Raw genomic sequence first — 11989 nt, 5'->3', positions numbered from 1 at the left:
ATCCTATGACTTTATCAAAGTGGATGTTTCCTCCAATTATATAGCTAGTATCCATGCTTGCCCTTCCTTTGCATTTATCCATGTTATCCCATAAATCCATCCCAGGAAGGTTCACCTAACATTCTGAGTGCCCTTTCTACTTTACTTCTATATTTAAGATATTAAAGTAGTCTGGTTATCTTTTGTACTCAATTTGCACTATTTAGTTTTTTGAAAGAAAATGTTTGCTGCTGTAATGGAGTAATACTGACACAGAGTTCAGGTTGAAGAGGGATTCTCAAAGAATGGTGAAATTCTCCGGATGTTTCTTCTGTGTATGATATTGTGTTGATTACATAAACACAAGAATACTGCAAAGACTCTTAAAAAAGCTCAGTTCCTAGGCATAATCTGGTAAATGTTTAATGACCAACTCCCAGAGGAGAGGGAGATGATCACATTACAAACTTTTAAATTTAATCTGCATTATTAACATTTTCTTTATCACTTTCTTGAATCTATACAATCAATAAAACATATAAATCAAGCCCTGATTTGTAGCTTGCTACAAATAATTTGAAATGTAATGTTTTCTATAGTTTTTTTTTTAAGAAGTTAATTTTATTTTTTTTTAATGAGCAAAAATCTTCTTTCCTTCATGATTCTTTTCACCCATCACAGTAGGAAAAAGAGGGAAGAAAAATAAAACACACACACACAGAGTCAACATACTGGTAATTTGGTTTTCCCCTTTCTTTCTCTTTTACTAAGGTTTATCTCTTTAAAAAAAAAACAGCTTGTGGTTTTGATTATTAATTCAATGTGGACTTTTTTTTTCTTGCTTTCAATTTTGTTAATCTCATCTTTGATTTGTAAATATTTTTATTCTGGCATTTAATTGGAATGTTTCTATTTGTTGTTTTGCTATCTTTTTTATTTTTATTTATTTATTTATGCATGAATTCATTCATTCCTTTATTTATTTATTTACTCGATCATCCATCACTTATTTATCTATCTATCTATCTATCTATCTATCTATTTATTTATTTGTATGCTCATTTATTTATTTGTTTACTTTTGCTGAGGCAGTTGGGGTTAAGTGACTTGCCCAGTTCTCACAGCCAGGAAATGTTAACTATCTGAGTTCAAATTTGAACTCAGGTCCTCCTGACTTCAGGGCTGGTGCTCTGTCCACTACACTAACTAGCTGCCCCTTTTTGTTATCTTAAAAAAAAACATGCCAAATTCTTTGATTTGTTCTCTCTCTATCTCTCTCTTATTTGATGAAAGTGTTCAGAGATATAAATTTTCCTTCTGAACCACTTCGATTGTCTCCTCCTTCCTCCCCCTACCCCCAATTTGGTATACTGCCATTATCTTTAATGAAATTATCTACTGTTTCTTTGACCTGCTGATTTTTTAGGATTTTTTTTTTTAGTCTTCAATTAATTTTCAAATTTTAAAAATGGTTCTTTAGAATATAGTTCAGTGGGGACCAAGAAGAGCCAAATATGTTTGAACAACCAATTTAACTTGATGTTCATTTTTTCCCCATGTAAGATTCTGTTTTTTTGGATAAATGATTCTTGGTTGTAAGCCTTTATCTTTGGCCTTTTGGAATACTGTATTCCAGAGTCTCTGCTCCTTGATAATGGTAGCTGCTAAATCCTGCATGATCTTGACTGATTCCTAAATACCTTTTCTTTCTAGCTATTTAAAGTAATATCTCTTTGACCTGGATGCTCTATATTTTAGCTATGAGATACCTGAGAATTTTTATTTAAGAGTACATTTCAGGAAGTAACAAGTATATTCCTTCTGTTTTAACTTTATCCTTTGATTCTAGTCTTCTGAATACTTTTTGTTAATAATTTGTTCAAATATAATGTGTAGGTTTTTTTTTGGGGGGGGTAATGTCTTTCAGATAGTCAAATAACCCTAAAGATATCTCTCTCTTAAAATTCTCTGTAGCCTGACCTTTTCCTATTTTCCCACTTTTCTTATATCTTACTCCTGGTCACATACCCTTGCAATTCAGTGACACTGGCCTCCTTGCTATTTCTTGTATTTCTTTCTCTGGACGCCAAATATTTTTATAAGCTGTGTCCCATGCTTGGAATGCTCTCCCTTCTAATCTCCATCCCCCTATACTGCCTGATCTTCTTTACATTTTAGCTAAATTCTCTTTCTATGTGAAATCTTTCCCAGGCTTTAATCTTAGTGCCTTCCAATTTATACTATTTATACCATATATAAGCTTGTTGTTTATAAGCTAATTTTTTTCATGTTGTTTTCTCCATTAGTGTGGCTCTTTGATAGCAGGAACTGTTTTTTCCTTTTAGTGGGGAGTGGCAGTTCAGGGGACGGGGGAGGTATTCTCAATGCTTAACACAGTGCCTGGCACATAGTAGGCACCTAATGTTATTAAATAACTGATTATCTCAATCTATTTTGCAGTGGTTTCTTTTGATATGAAATATTTTACATTCTCTTTTGTGAGTCTTTTAACTTTTGATTTGGTTGTTCATAAAGTCATTGATTTCTTTTTTAGTCCATCCTTATTTTGAAAGAATCTTTTCTTTAAATAAAACTTTTTGCCTTTTATTCTAAAGCTCTTAATTTTCTGTCAAGACTTTCCTCTAAAGCTAGTGTTTTCTTTCCATTCTTTCTTCTAAAGCTTTTATTTCTTTGTAAAAATCACTTAAAACTTAAAAAAAAAACCCTGTTTAAAATTTTTTTCCAAAAATTGAAATTGAACCTGTCTCCAAACTGTTTTTCTTTGAGGATTTGCTTGTGGATCCTTTGGACTTAATGGACATTTCTGCCCTTTTCCATAATAGATGGGATAACAAAAACAACAATAATGATAAATTCTCTTTTGTTGACTCATTTTTCCAGCTCTCCCAAATTGGTACTTTTTGTTAAAGTTGGGCTTTGCATATTTCTGAAGGCCTGGGCCTTATTTGATTCTGTTGGTATTTTAGGGTCTTACTGTTACTTTCCTCAGTTATAGTTTCACATTCTTTAATGTATTCAGGGGTAGTTCAGCTCTCGGATCTACAACTTTTAGCACACCCAAACAGCCTCATCTAGACAGAGTAAAGTCTGATTATTATTTTCTTCATCTGAGCTTGAAGGAGCTTTTTGAATTCCTGACCTAGGTTTGGGTCTGGGCTACACAATTGCACATTTGCCCCTGACTGGAGTGCTAGTAGGTTTCTTCTGTTTTTCCCAGTTCCTGTCAGCTGGCTGGAAGGCTCAAGTAGATTTAGAATTGCAGGTTCCCTCTTGATCTGAGCTTCTTGCTCTCTTAGTGCAGACTTCAAACTGCTATACAATCCTGCTTTGGGGCAGAGTCATTCAGATACTGCTCTGTTCTCTTCCATTATGCAATCTTGGTCCAGTATGCAATCTGAGATACACAACTACTTAGTCCCCAGGTGCCGGTCTCTTTCTCAATCCACACTGGATGTGTAGTTTAGTTTTGGGGTCAGAGCAACAGGGCTACCATGTGGCTCTCATTACTGTTCCTTGAACAGTCTCATGCCTATCTCTTCTGGATCAGGGACTATTTCTTTCCCTAGTATACAGCTATAGGGCTCACTTCCGTCCCAGTGATGTAATGCTTTGTAGCTGACTTCCTGGCAAGACCATGTCTCCAGAACTCTGTTTCCTTGTGTTGCACGAGGCTGGAAAAGTAACTTACTGTGAATTTTTCTTGAGTTTTCCAGTTACAACTTAGTTGAGCACTCTTTCTGAGTCTTGTTGTAGTCATTGTTGGATAGACCAAAGCCAAATTTTTTCTTACTCTGCCATCTTTGCTGGGCTTGCAATATAGTTTTTGGAAAAGCCATTTAATATTTTTAAAGAGGCATTCAATTTATATGAGTTTTGTTTTGTTTTGAATTGTGCTAATGACTTCTTCCTTTATGGGGCAGCATTTGAGACAGCCAGAGAAGAGATGTTATCAGCGCAGAAGAAAGTGGAGGATAGAATTAGTTAAGAAACACAGAGGGTTATAAAGGACAGACCAGCTACCTATTCAGAGAAAAGATGTCAGTGTAAAGCAGGGGGCCAATAGGGAACAAAATGTCCAGGGAAATGACAGAAAAATGATCACTCTTCCCAGATATGTAGGAAGTTGAAAGAGGATAAGGTAGAATGGCAATTCAGCATATTTTAAGGGAAAATAAAGTCCAGAAACAGCTGAGATCACAATCTTTTACCAATTGTGTGTCAATTATAACTTGCTCTAGTCAACATACATTCATATTGCCTGTTTATCTTAATGGATAAAGGATGTGATGAGCCTATATGTTCCTGAGCACCTTTGATAAGATTATTTCTATAGCCAGACTTCTTGAATATTTCTGCCTTCACTACACTTACGCCTTTCTCTTCTTGTGATTGTGATTTCTCATCTTAGTTCTTGCCTTTGTAGCCAACAATCAAGAGAATTATATAATTCAAAACATAGTAACATATGTTCTGGACTGTCAGCTTCCAATGACAGTCTTTTCGATTGAAAAAAAATCGTTATTCCACACATTTAAAGTTCAACCTTATGCTTTCTACTAACATTTTTACCTTTATTTAAACAGTCCATCTAAAGTCCAAAAGTACACATGTAAATTCTAGGAACATACTGACCCTTTACTGTAATCCCAAAATGGAAATTTGCCTGAATTAACACAAAGGTTACTTCTGAGAAATAAATCTTGCATAAAACCACTCTAAGCAACTACTGGACTCTCCCTTTCACTCTTCTCCATCTGGTCTTTCTACAAATAAGAATGGCTTTAGGGATATTAGAAAATGTAGTTCTCAGGATGGCTGCCAAGTCCTACCTGTCTCAAGCTTTTGTTGCTCAGCAACCCATTCTATTTGATTTTTATTTAGTGGGGTCTGTGAACACATGGCAACTCATCCTGAGTAACAGACCCTTGGTTAACAAATGTCTGTGAAGCATCTACTATGTGAATGGTATTGTGATGTGTCACTCTTACTTCCAAGAAACTCTCTTTCATTTCCTTTGTTCTTTTGTGTCTCTTACTTCTATCTTTGCTTCTGTTATAGTGGCTGGAATAATCATAATTCAAAATAGGAACTAGAAACTCAAACTATATCTTAAGTTAAGGCTAGACTTAAACTGATAGCAACACTGAACAATACAATTAGGTCAGTTCACCACAACCTTTTTTTGGGGTGGAGCAATCATTTAACAGGGAACCCGAAACACTTGTTTTGCCACTCTTGTGTGGTTAGGTGAACCTCTAGAGAACTGAATACCCGACTTGGATTATCCAGTTATATATCTCAATTTGAGGTCAATTTTAACAAGGTATATCACTTGAATATTCTTTCACTGTTTGATCAGAAGTCAATTTTGCTAATTAATCTCAGTACATGTGTTATTTCTAGATGAAAACTGGTTACATCTTATTATTCCTGTTACTCTGGAGCCATTTAAGGCAGTTCTTAAGGCCTACTTCTCTTGTATTCTCTGACTTTGTCATAAACAGATACATATACAGGGCACAATGTACCGTGGGATAATAGCACTTCCTTATTTGTCCAGTTTGTTTGCATGTTTGTATAGAAGCTTACTATAGGCTCCTTTAAAAAAGCTATTCTAAAAGCATGTCCTCTTTTCTGTGACACAGATCTATTTCATGATATGGATCCATAGTTTGATATTTTCTTATAGAGTGATTAAAAGATGTAATTGCCCACCTCCTTCTCCCTCTCCCCTTCCCCTTCAGCAGTTTCAGCCCTTTTTTGGAATTTAGCAGATTATTTTAAAATAAGTCACTTATTTTCTAGATTAAATTAGAACAGTATCCCAGGATCATGACTCTAGGAATCTTAGCGATAATCTAATCCAAACTCTGTTATTTTACAAATTAGAAAAGTAGAGGTCCAAAAGAGGAAATGTTTTGCCTAAAGCCTCACAGACTACAGTAAATGGCAAAATTTAGTTGGAAAGCTAGGACAGATGATTGATTCCAACTCCAGATACCTTATTTTATTATTATATACTTATAGGTGTTCCCTTGTTTTAAGAAATCTTGATTAAAAAATGTAAAAATCAAAATCAGATTTCCTAAACAGATAAGTGAAAAGGTGGTCATTTTAATTATGATTTGATTCTTTCCATTTACTAAGAGTTCCTTTAAAGAGTAGTTCCCCTTGTGCAAAATTTAGATATGTGGCTTGCATACATAAAATGTTACGAGTCATTTGCCAACTAATCAACCAAAAACTTTATGCAGAGTGCTAAAAGGAGTAGACAAATTAACAAATTTAAGTGACCAAACATTGTAGGAGCATGTATAAATTGTGGTACTCTTTTACTATGTAGCTTCCAGAAAGGCTGTATAGAGTAGCAAGAAACAATGAAATTTTAGATTCAGAATGAGAAGTCCCAGGTTCTAATCCTGTCTTTTTTACTAAACAGTTGTGTGAACTTAAACAACTCCCTGAACCACTGTAGGCCTTCAGTTTCCTCATGTGAAAATTAAGGAATTGGATTAAAAACCTCAGAGGTACTTTTCAGTTATAAAATTGTATGATTTCCTGAGATTGTTAGTAATGATCTAAAAAGCTAACATTACAGAATTAAAACCATCAGTTCTGGAAGAACTGAATGAAGATGCAAATAAAGGGAAAGATCTCTAAAGCTTAAAAGGAAAAAGACATCAAATGGAAAATTACTGAACAATGACAGCCAACTAATAAAACACTCTGCATATATCTTACAGATTTTCAGGCCTATTTTTCTTTTTCTAGTCCTGATGTCTAATTTTAACAGCTTCTACTGATTTGGTTCAGTAGCTCACTCTCTGTTTTAGAGTATTATAGTGTTATCTTGGGAGTACTGAGGGGTTAAGTGCTTTGCCCAGATACACAGCTAGTATCTAAGACTTGATAACTTCAACAATGAACTTTAGTAAATGAGAATTTAAAAAATTACCAAAAAACTAATACAGAAGGAAGGAAGTTATTCCCTGAGTTACACATCATTTTTTCAAAAATAGAAAATGCCTTCCTGTTCTCACAAAACAGCAATTTGACTAATTACATTCTCTTCAAGTAATGTGATTCCCAATAGAATTAAGATTTACACATAGCATATTGGACTTCTTGTCCTCCAATATGTGATTTTAATTGAAATGAGATCTGTATCTACATGGTTATGGAACTCTATGTAAGTTTTCTTGGAGTAAAAGGTATAAATAAAAGATTACTAGTTCTCATTCAAAACTTATCCTAGAAAATATACAGTTAAAAAAAAAAATTAAGATGCTATTGCCAGAACCAGGTTAAATACATAACTCCTTTAGAATGGTATGAATACTGTACTTGTTTAAACTGTAACCAGTAAGACTTTTTTTTTTTTTAGGTATAAAGTGTTATGCAACTTCAATAATGGTAGGTTATTCATGGTCTTTTTTTTTTTCCATTTCCAATCCATTTCCCTAGGGGATAAATTATAACCTGAAAGGCCAAATGGTTGATCATAAAGGAATTACATTTAAAGAAAAAGGTATCGCAATTAGAAATGATACAAGCATCAGAAGATAAAATCTAAGCAGTTTCATAATAATTTATTTTTCAATCAAATACTTATCACATAACAGTAATTGTATATATAGCTTTTGGGAGGTAGGATTTCAAGGGAAAAAATTTAATACCTAATACCAAGAACAGGTCAACGTCCTGACCACAGAGAGGCAGCCTAGTGAAGTGATCAAAGTATCAGGCTTAAGTCAAGGTACCTAGTTTTGACTCTGGGCTCTGACATGAATCTGAGTAAGTCATTTAACTGCTGTGTGTATCATTTTCCTCAGATTTTACAAAAGGAGATAGTAATCCCTACTTCATAGAAGTGAGATGAGGAAAGAATTACATAAGCTATTATTATTACTGCAGAATGGAAAGTAAGCACATAAATAACCTATGTTCCTATTTACACATCTATTTCCAAAATTAATTATTTATTTTAAACAAAGATCTTGCCTTGATTGAAGCTGTTAGAAAGTAAAAGTGTTGGCTGTTGATAAAAGGAAATAACACTCTAAATATAAAGAATGATTAGATGAACCCAAATACACCTTAATTTTCTATTATTCCATATTGGAAAATCAAATTTTCCAATCAACTCTAGTCTTTTCATCATGAATGCCTGAAAAATCTTCTATTCCATTGGAAGACAACCTTTTCCTCTGAAGGATTATACTCAATTTTGCTGAGTAAGAATTACAACCGTTAGACTATCTACAAATATAAATTCACATACTGATTACTTGATTCAGTGAATCAATGTGGTTATAATTGTCAAATACAAATTTACAACTATTCCAGAGATTGGCCTGACATTCACACAGGAAGAGCCAATTGGACCAAAAAATGACTATTATCCAAACTAGGACATAAATTGGGCTGTTCATTGAGTTGCTTCATTAGTACCTAGACCTTGGACAGATACTCTAAGTAAATAATGAGCCATCTCCACAATGAGAGATCAGGAAAACAGCAAGCTGCTTTGCTTTTGAAAACCTAGATGATACTTTTCAATAATCCCAAATTATGTAACAAAATCCCATATTTTTTATCTCAGCACTTTCCACTGATTCTGGGACACTGTAAGCATCATAAAATATCACACATTCCAAAAAATCAAATTATCAGTGGCCCAAAAGACAATGGAGAGACACATGGTGAATAGATTGCTGCATAAAACAAATGATCATATATACAAGAAAGGGCAAAAGGAAGAATATTTGGCAAAATGAATGAACCAAAAAAGATTAGGCTGGTCATGTCATGAGAGCAAGGGATAAGAAGAGAGAGTTTGAATGACACTCATTGGTAGCCATAAAAGCTTAAAAGATCAAAGGAAGTCTTCTAGTGATTTTGATGGATGCTTTTTGGAAGACATTGAAAACAATCACAAACAATGCTGGATTAGGTGTATTGTGAGTTTTCGTTTTCAGTTGTTCTATAGTAATGTCATGGGAAGGAGGAATGATGACAATGATGATGATGATAAAGAAAAAGTGAAGAAGATTTGTGTATGCTGAGTAAACCTCCTGGTATGACTTCATGGAAGGGAATGAGCAAGAGTTGTAAGGGATAGGCAGGCCTGCATAGGTTGCTGCTTTTACTACTGAAGGGACCACTCATGAGATCTCAAATCCCCTGGAGTGCTAGATCACAAGGCTAACTATTCCCTCATTAATAAAAGATGAAATGGCAAAGTTTATAATCATCATTTGTGAATTTAAAAAATCTTTTCAATAGACAATCAAGATTATGACAATATTGTATTGATCAAGATCAGTTATCTTTTTTAAAAATAATTTTTACTGATATCCCTATCTTCCCCCCCTCACTTGCAAGTCATTCCATTTAACAAAAATTGACTTAAAAGAGAGAAAAAATATATAGCTAAAAAAAAAAAAAAGATTTTGGAGATATCCATGGACTCTTATCTCCTGATTATTTTCTGCCTGTTTCCATGTACATTGATGTTATTGGACCACCTTATTTCATCTTTTGGGACTATTTTTTCCTTTAACTTTTTAGTCAGTTGGCGCCACAGCTTTTTCTCCTAATTATTCTTCTTTCTTCCTCTCTTCCCAATCTTTCATTTTCAGTTTGGCCTTGTCTTTCCTTCTTCATTTGCTGTTGCTTCTGCCAAAGTCCTATTTTAGACAAATTGGGGCCAAATCCTTGCAAGGCTATTATCTGCAATGTCAAACAAGTCAAGGCATGACTTAATCACGCTGTTAGCACAGTGCATCTCACCTAACCATGTTTCAAAAACCCTGCACGGACTGCTGGGGCTGGGATAAGGCATTGTCCAAGGTACAAATAAAGTGACTAGAAACTAAAAAAAGCTACTGTCCTCTTAAGTGAATACTGCTCCTCCCTCTCTCTTCCATTCCCCTTACTTTAAGACCTTGTGACCTGGCTTTATGTTGTAATGGAGAGAATATTAGAATTTTAATCAGAACATTTTATTCAAAGTTAAGAGTTTGGCTCTGACAGGTCATTCTTTTGGACCACTCTTTCCCCATCTGCAAAATCAGGTGGGGTGGCTTAGACCATTTCTAAGAGTGTCTTAGGCTCTATATCCTATATTTCTAGGGCTTGTGTCCTTTGGCCAACTATTTGAAGAGCAGTCATGTGCATGTAAAGGAGGGGAAAAAGCCAGAGTGGTGTTTTTTCTCTTAGAATATTTCATCATCCATCTCCCATCTCTTAGCCTTTGTCCAGCTACCCCTTCTTCCCCAGGCCATTTCTTGTTGAGTTCCTAGTTGTCAAAGATCAGCCGGTGAGCCATATTCTACATGAAGCTTTTCCTGCAGGTGCTTTCCCAAGGAGCTCACAGTTTAATGGGAGAGACAATAAGCAAGCAAATATGTACAAAAAAGGCTATGGAAGGAAAATTAGGAAATAATTAATGAACGGAAGGCACTGGAATTAGGAGGGGGTGGGAAAAGCTTCCTGTAAAAAGAATGTTTTTTTTATTGAAACTTAAAGGAATCTTTCACAGGATCCAAGAGTACCTGTCAGGGAAATAAGACTGAAAAGGAGGGAATTAGATTATGAAGGGCTTTGCAAGCCAAAAGGAAAATTTTATATTTGTTATTGGAGTTAATAGGGAGTCACTGGAGTTTATTGAATAGGAATGAAGACATGGGCATTTGCACTTAAAAAAAATCATTTTCGTAGCTGAATAGAGGATGAATGGGAGACTTCAAGAATTCAATTAAAAGTGTTTCTTAATAAAGTGCCTCCTGCATGCTAGATACTGTGCTAGCACCTAGCGAGACAAAGAGAATAATGAAAACTCTTTTTACTCCTCTCCCCCTGAAGGAACTTCCGTTATATAAAGGATGCAAATGGGAACACAAAAACAAAATAGTCGAAACATACAAAAGCTTCTTGGGAGCGGGGGAGCAGCGATCAGAGAGACTTATGGGAGGTGAGCCTTGAACTGCGGGTGTCCTTTTTAAAACTTCCGGTCCATTGGGACAGAAGGGAGTGTTGCCTGGGGACTTCCTCTGAAAAGAGTTTCTAAGAGCACAAAACAAAAATCCACAAGCCTACGAAAGAAACATTATTTTGAATTAGCTACTTTGCAATATTTCCGATTTTTCTGAAATAATGATTGCATTACAAAAGCCAGTTCGGAGTCTTCGGGGGCATTTAGAGTTTCAGGGCTTTGCGCAGCGCCTGATACATTGTAGCTATAGATGGGAAGCTGGCTGACTGCCGGCACTTGTGCAAAGCTGCAGGACAAGTAGGGCGGACTTGACACTGAGTAGGCGCTTAATAATTTCCTAATACTTGTATAGGGATCCGAACTCAGGCCTTGGGGATCTCCCCAGACCATGTGCAGTAAGTATCTCTCGGGGGCTACGCTGCTCCCTGGAGCTCAGCGGCTACCCGAGGACACGAAGTCCGGGGCAGGGCCTCCCCTTCCCCAGCGCGCACGCGCACAAAGCTCTAGCAGAGTCCAATGTGCAGAGCCACGTGCAGACTTGAGGTGGGAGGGGGAGAAGAGAACCCAGAGCCAGCCAGAGGCGGGGGGGGGGGACGCCTTAGAGGACTTCGGTGCGCGAGGCTTTGACGAGAGGGGGGCGGGGAGGGACGGAAGCGAGCCAAAAGGCGCATGGAGGGGGGCGGGGAATACATGGAGAGGAGGAGGAGCCTCTACAAAACCCTGTTTGTCATTGGCTGAGCCTTCTCCGTCGGGGAGGCGCACGTGATCGTCCCAGGTGGCGGCGTCTGCGAACTAGTCACTTAGTGCTCTTGCTCCTCCTGCCCCGCGGGGTTGGGGGCTGTGACAGTGACGGGCATGGGGGGAGAAGAGGGGCACCCTCCCTTCTCCCCCTCCTGGGGAGAAGCTGCCAAGCCGGGAGAGTTGGATAGGCCTCTCAGGCCGTCTGGCCTCCCCTCGCCTCTTTATCGAGGGGGAAACTGAGGCCTCCTTGCC

This window comes from Antechinus flavipes, chromosome 1, assembly GCF_016432865.1.
Source record: "Antechinus flavipes isolate AdamAnt ecotype Samford, QLD, Australia chromosome 1, AdamAnt_v2, whole genome shotgun sequence".
Classification (NCBI taxonomy): domain Eukaryota; kingdom Metazoa; phylum Chordata; class Mammalia; order Dasyuromorphia; family Dasyuridae; genus Antechinus; species Antechinus flavipes.
The sequence above is the reverse complement of the archived record's forward strand: the minus strand, read 5'-3'. Positions refer to the sequence as shown.